Source organism: Tympanuchus pallidicinctus, unplaced genomic scaffold, assembly GCF_026119805.1.
Source record: "Tympanuchus pallidicinctus isolate F22 unplaced genomic scaffold, pur_lepc_1.0 scaffold8, whole genome shotgun sequence".
In the NCBI taxonomy this organism is placed as follows: domain Eukaryota; kingdom Metazoa; phylum Chordata; class Aves; order Galliformes; family Phasianidae; genus Tympanuchus; species Tympanuchus pallidicinctus.
Window position 1 is genome coordinate 17,965,555 of NW_026294802.1, and position 10,481 is coordinate 17,976,035.

Genomic DNA, 10,481 nt, shown 5'->3' on the forward strand with positions numbered 1-10,481 from the left:
CAGGGAAAAAGTTAAAAAAGTTAAAAAAACAGACCACAGCCAAGCTGTCTTTGACATTTCTGACGTGTAAACCCCTGCAATTCTGCACCTGTCTGCACAGACAAGAGTAGGCACAAAACTTCATTTCTACCCATGGTCTGATGTGGATGGTAGGCTGTCTCTCTGCCAAATCCAAGTGAGTAAGTCCCGAGAATGCCATTACTCCCTCACAGGGATGGCCTCAAATGTCTGACCTTGTCTTCATTCCCCTCTCACTGCCCCTAACAAAGTAAAAAGCATTTGGACACCAATTTGCTAAGTACAAATGTATCTCCCTGCAGTAGGAATTCTTTCACTTACGGCTAATTTTAATTGTTTCACATTTTTATATTCACGGCATATTTGTTGAGGAAATGCAAGTGATAAGGAAGCAAGGATAGAATAGGTGGAGCACAAATCAATCTTCCATTGGTGGAACAGCCCTCAAAACCATTCAATTGGTTTACAGAACTTCCCTGGTTTATCTCATTTAGGCTCAGCTTACTAGGAAGAAACAGTTTGTCATGTGTGGTTCCTGTGACCAAGATGTGCAACCAAACTGGAGCAGTAATGAAGACAAATCACACAAGGACTTTGTGCACAGCCCATGAGTTGATGTATATTTGCATAACATAGCTTATCAAATCTGCCTGAGAAAATCAGAGGCGGTTTGTGAAATGCTCAGGAATAGAAAAATATTCTGCTGGAAAAATCTCCTTGCTGATCACAGAAAGATCTTATTAAGCTATTCTGCAATAAGTGGACCAAACGTGATGGAGAAGGCAATTTTTCCAAGAAAGAGTTGCCTTTCAGTAGCAGAGAAGTAAAGTATCACAGAATGAATGCAATGAGAAGGTGTTGGCTAGTCTATATATTCAGGCCTCCAAATCTAGGACTCCACCTCTACATGTGAGCCTGGAGGACTGCAGCTTTTTCAGTTAAAAAGGATAGTTCTGTCTAATGGTATCAGTACAATGAATCTGTGGAAATAAAAATACGTGAAGCATTTCCCAAATGTTTATACATATGGTTAATCTTAACTTAAAAGCTGAGTGTGTTACTATGACCTCTCTGTTTCCCACCCGCCCCCTTTCCCTAAGGGAAGCAACTCCTGTTTCCAGTGCTTTTGCACCTTCATTTGAACACATCTTAATGTTTGCTCCATTCTTTAACAACATATTCTCCTTCATGTAAGAAGTCTGAAAGTAAACTCCCCTGTGAAGGATGGTGTCAGTATTCCCCTTCACAACCGTCTTGTCTTTAAACAGTAAAATTGTTGACACATGGCTCAGAATATGAATATTTGATCAAAATGAACCTTCAGTGATTCCAGAATTTTCACGTCCCCAAGCGTCTTTTTGGCAGATGGCCAGTAATCATCTACATTTTTTTCCATTTGGATCCACCTTGTTTCAGGTTTAATGCCCTTAGAATAGAACAACCATTATGGAAATTAGTTCGCAGCTGCTGTACATCAATGTTTAGAAAATTAATATTACCCACATTACACAGCACAGAAGCTGAATTTTAATGAAGCATGGAAACTATATGCAAATTGACCTTTAACCTCATCAGAGAAATAGTCAAACACAACTTTGTCTGAGAAAACTTAAAATTTCCAACAGAATTCTCTGGACGCAATAACAGAACTATAGTTTTTATCATTATAATAAAAGGAATGAAATGCTTCATCAGATTACAGAAGACGGAAGAATCTAAACTGTTATGTTTTCACCTACTAAGCTTTAGAAATATTTCTCTTAGACATATGACAATGGAAATTACAATGCTCATAACAATAGACCTAACACATGAAGAGAAGTGATGAAATATATGCCGGGAAGACAACTGATCGAAGCAGTCAGCTGAGATTTTCACTGGCTTAGGAGCTGTTCCCAGCCCATATTGAGAAGGCAACAGCACCAGTCCCTTGCTGCTTTTTGGCTGCTGGCTTCTTTGCTTCTCTATTCTTCATCATTGTTTTCTTTTCCTTTTTATTAAACTATCCAAAATGTTCAATTCAGACCTCTTTAATTTGAATAATGTATCTTCTGTTATATTTTAAGACAGTTATAACTGCATCATAGAAATAACAGAAGGTGTAAATTTATTATCCTCAAGCAATGTATCATGGACATTTTAATTTCAGCTAGAAGCATTTGGTTAATGTATTTTTCTCTCCCTTAAAAGAAAAAAATAGTTTGAGAAACCCACTTAGGAAAACTTGCAGGGTGTCATTCTGCACAGACTTTCTAAAACAATTTTGTAGCCTTATTAAAACACCCTCCTAGTGTGTGTTTCTGTGTGTGTTTGTGCAGGGTTGGGCTTTTTGTAAACATGTGTCAAAACTGCCAGTATAGATTTACCTTGAAGGCACATCCATTGTATAAATGGCAGGTAGTACAAGAAAGTCTGCTAGAAAACTGCACAGATTCTAAGAGAGCCATTTACCAGTGTTCAAAGTTAGAGGAACAGGTCTGAATGCTATAGCAGCCACATTTAGTTTTAATTCACACTTAGTTGGCAATAAAACAGCTCTAAAATTCTCAAAAATTAGTAGGTTTTGTTTTTTTTTTTTTTTTTTTTTTTTTAAGTTGACTGGAAGACATTACAAGACTCAAATAACTAAAATAAACTGACTCACCTGCCTGCAGCATGAATCCAGCTCCATGCAAAAGGATTAAAATTAACAGGGGAGGAAGGATAAATTCTGCTTCCCATTTCCTTCAGACAAAATACAGATTAGAAAACTGCAATGGAACAGAATGGGCAATAAAATTACTTAAAGGTCATCACATGTTGCAATAAACTGTAACCTGATTTATTCTTCTAATGCTGACATGAAGCTGCTGAAACTAGAAAAGCAAGTAACTTTTTCAATTAATGTCAAAATCTCCCATTTTATTTTATAGGTTGTTTTACCCATTCTAAGTTAAAATGATGCTATGTTATGGCATCATTTTATGAGCCCAAAGAGACATTTTGACATTTACCATAATCTCCGAGAAAGTCAGAAGCGAAACAGTTACGAAGGATATACTGAATAAAACACCCCGAAACAAACTGTAAGAAACATTGCTTTATAAATAGGAGTGGTGATTAAAGTATTGTTTTTCCCCACTTCAGATGCAGGGGCTGTATCTACCCGTGCCTTCTTAATACTCTCTGACACTGCCTTTGAAATAAAAGGCAAGCATCTTGCAAGAGAGACCTTTTAAAAGCAATAAAAATCCTTCCTCAGCCTTCATTTTTGTCTCGTTATTTTACCTGCAACCATCTGACGACAGTTCAATGCAGGGATATTATGGTTTTAAACTGCAATTTACAGACAGCCTCTGTTCCTTCCCGGAGCACCGCAAGGAAAGAGACGAGACAGAAAGGCTTGAATGGTTAGTTCATCTTCAGAGCCGGTTCCTGCCAGCCCTCTTGCAACCAGGTGCTTGAGCAGCTCTGATTTCCTCCTCTTGCCTTCTAAACGGCATTACCTGTCCTGCCAGAGAGCTGAGGTGGCTGTGACTCTGGGAGGGCACTTTCTGTTGCAGGCAGGGTTTGGAGGCGCAGAGAAATGGCTGCAGTCCTGGTGCAGCTCAGCACCCTGGGCTAAGCCTGGTGGGGTGCTGCTGTCTGTGAAGATTATCTCCTGAAAGAGGAGGACAAGGGAGGCTGTATTTCATTAGCTGTTAATTGCTAAGTGCTGGTATGGTGTCGGGTCTCTTTATTGTATCAGCAGCTGCTTCCAGGGATGTGGTAGTTCAGAGTTGACTAAGAGTAAACTCGACTCTTGGCTGCCAATGGAGGTGATGCATTTAAGACACAGGATGTTTGTGTGGAAGCAGTCAAGCAGAAAGGTGCATGGAAAGGAGCGAGTTAAGGCCAGGCTCCATGTTTCCTGAAGGGCCATGGATGTCAGTGTCTGTTTTCTGTTATGCTCGGAGTCACCAAGTGTGTCAAAATGGCTCTGTTAAAGGTTTGAGCTTTCCCTGCTGTGGGAGAGGGGAAGTTCTGGGAGATGTGCAGGTGGTGGTGGGCACAGCCTGGCTCTAGGGCCAGTTTCTTTTTTGGGGGCTCAATGGTACTAAGTTCTTGCAGAGTGAATGAGCAGGCTAAGGGAGTGCATACCTTCAAGATTTGAGGCTTGAACTCAAGTCAGTCAGGCCGAAAGAAATGTCTCAACTACTCTCTAGCATCACAGGAAAGATATATGGCCACTCAGTGATGGAAGCAGAACGAGGTGGAGAAACATCATCTCCCCATGCTGTATTTCCTTTGGGGTTTGGCATGGTGAGAGAACCCCAGTCCATGATATGGCACACAGGTGGCAGGCTGGTGTGGAGCAACTTGTTGAGCTGTCAGAAGCAATTTCCTTGGGGATATACACACTGCCAAGCAATAGAGGGTGTGGCAAAACCTGCATTTTAGACAATTTCAGCAGCAGTGAATTACCTGTGGCTATCTTATAAACCCCAGGTATTTTCTGCTCTGGTGGTGCTTTCTAGAAAGACCCGAAAAAACACAGCTGCAGCAAAAGAAGAGGAAAAAAAAAAAAAAAAGGAGAAAAAATAGGAAGGTATGGGCTTTGCACAGCAAAGGGTGAATGTTAGAAAATAGGGTATATAATTTGAGGTATAGAACTGGAATCCCCATTGATCTAACGAGCCTCACAAGCTGCTTTCTCCCTGTGTGTTAAATCACCAGATCCCTTCCCTGGTACACCTTGTAATATACGGCCAGCCAGTTTTCATCCTGAATTATACACTGCAAAATCTCCAGTAGGCCTCATTAGCAAGGAGTTTCCTAGCATTCACAGCCATGTGTTGGATTTAACTTGAATCTTACAGGCACGTTTTTCATGTCTTTGTTATGACTATAATGGCAATTTTGAAAGATTATACCAACTCCAAATGACTGCAGCTTTCTAACTGCTCCCAGAAAGGGGACAGCAGTCACGCTGTTTGAGGTCAGTTAGGAGACAACGTTTTCTGTTCTTCTGGGTTAATCAGAAGGCAGAATCTTAAGTGCTGATTTTATAAAGAACTCAGTGTCCAGTTTTCTTCCAGCCCCAGTACTGAACTGTCTGATCAATACTAAATCTAATTTATAATGATGGCCCCTGTGAAGCTTGCAAATGTTATGTCAACATATCTTAATAGCTCTGGCTTCCTGAGCAGCCTTGTTAGCTGCAATCTTGCCTGCTTCTGCTGCTCTCCTAACTACTTCCACCTACGGAGCCCCATCTGTAACGATGTTGACCACTTCTCCTATCTTTCTTGCTTTGTTCTACCAGCAGAGGCTTCCATGCTGTCAGTTCCTGTTGTCTGATAGCTCTCCAACAAGCCCACACACACACACACACACACACACACACACACACACAAAAAAAAAAGAGAAGAGGGAAGAAAACAAAATTAATTCCCCTGTTGATTCTCCCCTCCCTGCAACTGATGAACCAAAGAAGGAAATAATTGCTACTCTCTTTTAATAATGGCACGTTTACAGAAATTTCCATAAAGATGATTCAGAAAGGAATGCATGGATTTCTTCTCTGTGGGGTGTCCAAAATGGTTTGCATTGTTCCATAATGTTATGTTATTAGTTCTCCATTTAATTTATATTTGCATTTCCCTGTCTCCAGGGCAAATTTTTACAACTCACTTGCAAAGTACTAAATGGAGTAGTGCTGCAGTGCTAAAGAATTGCATTTTCTAGCAAGCTTTCAAGCTATCCATTAATTGCCAAGAGGCCAAACCTGAAAGGTGTTGAAGGACTCCAAGAAACAGAGTTTTCTCCATCCTCATGTGGAGTGGAAAGCACACAGCACTGCAGGAAGTCGTGGCTGTATGGAGAAATGGTTGTTCATTATATTTGTCGTAGGATGGAAACTACAAATATAGCCACTCTGTGCACGTAGCCTGTATTCATTATAAACAGGAGGGGTTGTCTACCTACTTGCCATGGGAAGAGTGGTTGAGTTGAACAGAGGCAGACAAATGATGTGTGACAGCTGGAGAATCACTGTCTTTCTAAGGTGTTTCATTGCCAGAATGTGTGCCATATCCACGTGTGGCAGAATAGTGTAGGCAAATGAGGTTTTACTAATTGGATACTTAGAAACACATAAAGAGAGTTTCAACAGGGTTTCTCCCGCCAATTATTGTGTAGGCAGAATCTGTACCCAATGGAACAATAGAAGCGAAGACAGGAAATAATGCTATTAATGAATTATTCTGAAGTACCAGTAATTTGCTATTGCACTGGGAAACTGACTCACTCAAAAGTTATATGAGACATGAGTGGAGGACAGGAGGAGGAGGAGGACATCTCTCCTGAGTCTCATTCTTCCACTGAAACAGTTTCTTTCAGATATCATCCATGCAAAAACAAAAACAGAAAACAAAAACCCCTACCAGCACCAACAAAAAAAACCCTGATACATCTAAAAAAATAAAAATAATAAAAAAAAAACAAACACAAAAATTAAATGCCACTAGTGGATTCGTATTTCAGAGAACGAGTATGTGGTATTTCAAGAATTTGCTCAGCACCTTGTGTCAAGCTAATTTGAGTCTAGCAACACACACTGCAGATATTCATGAATAGTTACCAAGGAACAATGGCTACTCTTTTCTTTCAGAAAAGAGCTAGACCTTCACAGACTATGAAAAAAATGTGTTAAAAATCACTAGGTCTGGGAGAGAAGGAAGTGTAATTTAAGCTTTTTGTTCCAAATATCTGATTAGAAGACAAGACAGAAAGAGGTGGCTTTCTTGCCTTTCCAGGCATCAGAAAATTATGATGATTTCTGATGCCATGGCTGCTTTGTTTTCTAATGAGGGAATATTGTAGTTCAATTAAAACAGGATAAGCATATTCCACCTGCTTTTTAATGTCAGTATCTCTGGGCTGCAGCAAACTATATCCACACACCAGGGAAGGTGCACCTGCTCAAACATCGTGTCATAATTTGGCGAAAAATCTGTATGGATGAGCCTCAAATTTTTTTCATAAAATGAGTCTGCATATGTCACTGGGTGGTAACCTTTCAGGTATATTTGCAAAGCAGAAAAGTGTAATATATCAAGTCGCATCCATGTGTTTTAGCAACTCCAGCCCTACATTCCAACATTTTTCAAAGCTTGTAATGAATTCAAGGTAAAAAGTAAGAATCATGTACACTTTTCTTTTTTTTTAATCTCTGCTGGGCTTTAAAGAATCTGTCCACCTGTTCAAAGCAGGAGATGAGCCAAAATTTCATGTTGGAGGGACAATTACCCCTGACAGAGAAAGATTTTCCTCCCCTCCCTGTAGTTCACAAAATTACTCTTCTGAACCTCAAAAAATCCAGCAAATATAGTTTACAAACATTACATCAAGTTAGAAACAGTAGCAAGAACAAAGCCTAATTTCTGCTTCAGCAGCAGGTTAGGTTGAAGAGGAAGAATGCAGGCAGTTTTTTTTATGAATATTGATTGCATAAGCTCTAACATGTAATGAAAGTTGTATTTTAAAAATGCTGGTCAAGAGAATGTCCCTCTATATAACTGTTCAGACCCTAAAAATAGAGCGTGGCTTTCACAATGGCAAAGAACTACATCTATCTCAGGACCAGCATTTCCCACTCCCTTTGTTTGTTCCTCTGCCTTTGGAAGTAAGCAAACAATTTTCTCTTTGGCAGGAGGCATTCTGTGAGGCAATGATAAACATCTCCCCACTCACATCACTGAGATTCTTCATATGGAAGAAGAACCTTATGCACAGTCCTCACAAAGCCTTTTTCTATACACTGGGATCCTAAGGGCAGTGCAAGTGGATGGAGACTATAAACATCCTCTAGTGTTTAAGAACAAGTGCCTGTGATAAGAATTTAATAACTAGGCCATGTTTTCAAGAGACAGACCAAAAACTAACAGTAAAACATGGAAACTGACCTTCAGCTCAAGATGCTGGGTGCCTGCAGGCTCTGACTATGACCTTCAGGAGACCCAGAGTCTGGCTCCGTATGAAGAGTGCCTAAACAAATCCCTGAGGATGATGACCATTGTAAGACAGAGCATGATGTGCACTTTTTCTGAACACGTGTGCCTGCATGTTCTTTGAGGCCACTCCATTCTGAAATATTTGGTTGAAGTGCAGTCCCACAGCTCTTCCTCAGAAAAGTCCTCGTGGAAGTCTATGGATTCTGCTAGACTAATAGAAGAGCCATCACACAAAGACATTTTTGCCAGCTGAGTCATATGTAGTAGATTTCTGTGCTCCCTGTCTGTCCCATTGCAATATCCACTTGAACAACATTTAAGGGTATCTGAAGCTAACACTGCATTCAGAGGAAGAAAAATCCTCTGATGCGATACTTTGAGCAGCACAGCTACAAGCAGCTGCCAGGCTGTGGCTGACCATGGCGACAGACATCTGGGAGGCCTCACGTAGGTCAGATCAGCATTTGTTATAGGCAGTCTGCCCTAATAGTGCCTGTCTTTTCACACAGGTTGGACAGGGTTAGCAAACATTTACAAACAAGCCCCCCTACAAATCCTGGTCTAGACAAAGCTGGGAGAGGGAAGAGGTGTTTGAATTGGATCTGGAGGATTTGGCGAGCAGTCAAACCACTTCTTCCCTGTTTGTAGAAAACTCTGTTAAAAATAGGATAAGGTTCAGAAGGCTCAGATCTGCCCTTCAAAAAAATCCAGATAATTGAAGATTTTCTCTTGCTGACACGTTTTTATTTCTGTTGTCAAAAGGAAAGAAAAACTAATAATGCTGGGGTTTAATAACAGAATATCCCCCGACATGCGGAAGGTACTTTGATTTTGATTGGGAGTATACAAGGTAGGCTGCTGTTAACCTGTGCTTAGTAAATAGTGCACAGTAAAATCATAACCGAAGGACTGAGGTACAGATCAGATACACCACAAATATAAAAAGGGGAGAGCGATGACATCTTTCATTTCTCTTTCAGCCTGTGGGGATCAAAGAACAATAATAAGTAAATAGGTTTGCAGGTGCCCACAGATGAGAATTTTTCGCTTGCCAACAGACCTGATACGTTTAAGACCATAGATTTTTAATGATCAGGTCTGGTCCATATTTCAGCCTTATCATCTCAGCAGAAGTTTGAGGTTACCTTGAGGTTACACTACAAGAACAGAACCAGTAGAGCAGGCGCTCAGAATCTGATTTTCTGCCTGGAGTCCTTACTGTTGGTGGTACTCATGGAAAAAAAAAGAAAAAAAATACCCATCTTAAAGTGGCAGCTTGGTGTTATAAATAACCATTCCCTGTGAGACTTTTGAGAGATATGCATTCAGTTTACTGAAAAAAAAATATATATTTTTTTTTCTGTCACCAGAGCAGAGGCAATATAGCTACACATGAACATACTGCATTCTGTCTCAAACACTTCCCTGGAGAATTTTCAGTTAAGTTCCTATTCCACAATTTTTATAGTCAGCTATGATACATAAAATACAGGAATAACATTGTTTAACTTGAAGCTACCAGGCTGAATCTCCAGTCTTGATCATAGACTCTTGAATTGACTTCAGAATGGAGTGAATTTCATATGGAATTTATAGTGCAGAAATATGTAGGGTATGTTTGGATGTCATTTTTATAAGGACACTTCTTATGGTAACTGAAGCTGCTATAAACTGGATTATGGAATATGAAACTCCTTATGGTTTATGGTAGAATTTGTGACTGCTGAAATGAAGACAAATAATTTGAGATAACAGGAATGTCAGCAGCATTGAGGGTAAATATGTTCCATTTTGATGCAAAATTCAAATATAGAATTCTATTAAAATATTAGAATTCTGTTGGAGATGTATAAGTACTGATTTTGTATTAATTCATACTGAAACAAGACACCTCTTTGTTGCTGAGTAGACTATATTGCACGATAGAGCATTCAGGACTGCTATTTTAGCAACAATATACTTAAGGCATTTCACAGATACAGCAACAAAGACCTTGGATGTGAAAATATGTACTATGCCCAGATTCCTCAAAATCTGTTTATGCATTTCACTCTCCTGAGTTTGTTCAATAGAGCAGTAATTACTTACAAGAGCATAGCTTGCTTTTTTCAGTTCGAAACATGCTGCTCTACTCTAATTAGGTTCTTTGAAGCTAGCACATTCTGTAAATAATTCAAACATATCTGATTTGTGAAAACATCCAAATGCCCTGTAGAAGTCATTTCATAGACAGCACAGATTGGGAAACCAGTGTCTAGATCTTGGTCATTTCTGAAGCAGTGAGGCTGCAGCAGGGACTGCTGCTGCACTGGGAGCCTTTGGGGCTAAGATGTGTTTGGTTGGCCCATGCAGCAATCCAACAACTGAATATTTGTATGGTTCAAATAATCTTTCAGTCTGATTGCAAACTTCATGCCTGTATCTAACCAATACTGAAGGGAAAAGGATGTGTTTGTCAGTGAAAAGCTTGACTGAGGTTCTTCTAAGGGC

The 10,481-nt window shown here is 39.9% G+C and overlaps 1 long non-coding RNA gene across 1 annotated transcript; it reads right to left on the reverse strand.

Moving 5' to 3' along the window:
- Positions 1 to 324: 324 nt before the first annotated feature.
- On the reverse strand, positions 325 to 3,390 carry LOC128073617 (uncharacterized). The gene is made up of 3 exons (XR_008202794.1): positions 3,286 to 3,390; positions 2,663 to 2,768; positions 325 to 1,444 (listed from the first exon to the last, which is right to left on the reverse strand). It is a non-coding gene; the product is annotated as an uncharacterized LOC128073617 (long non-coding RNA).
- Positions 3,391 to 10,481: the final 7,091 nt, after the last annotated feature.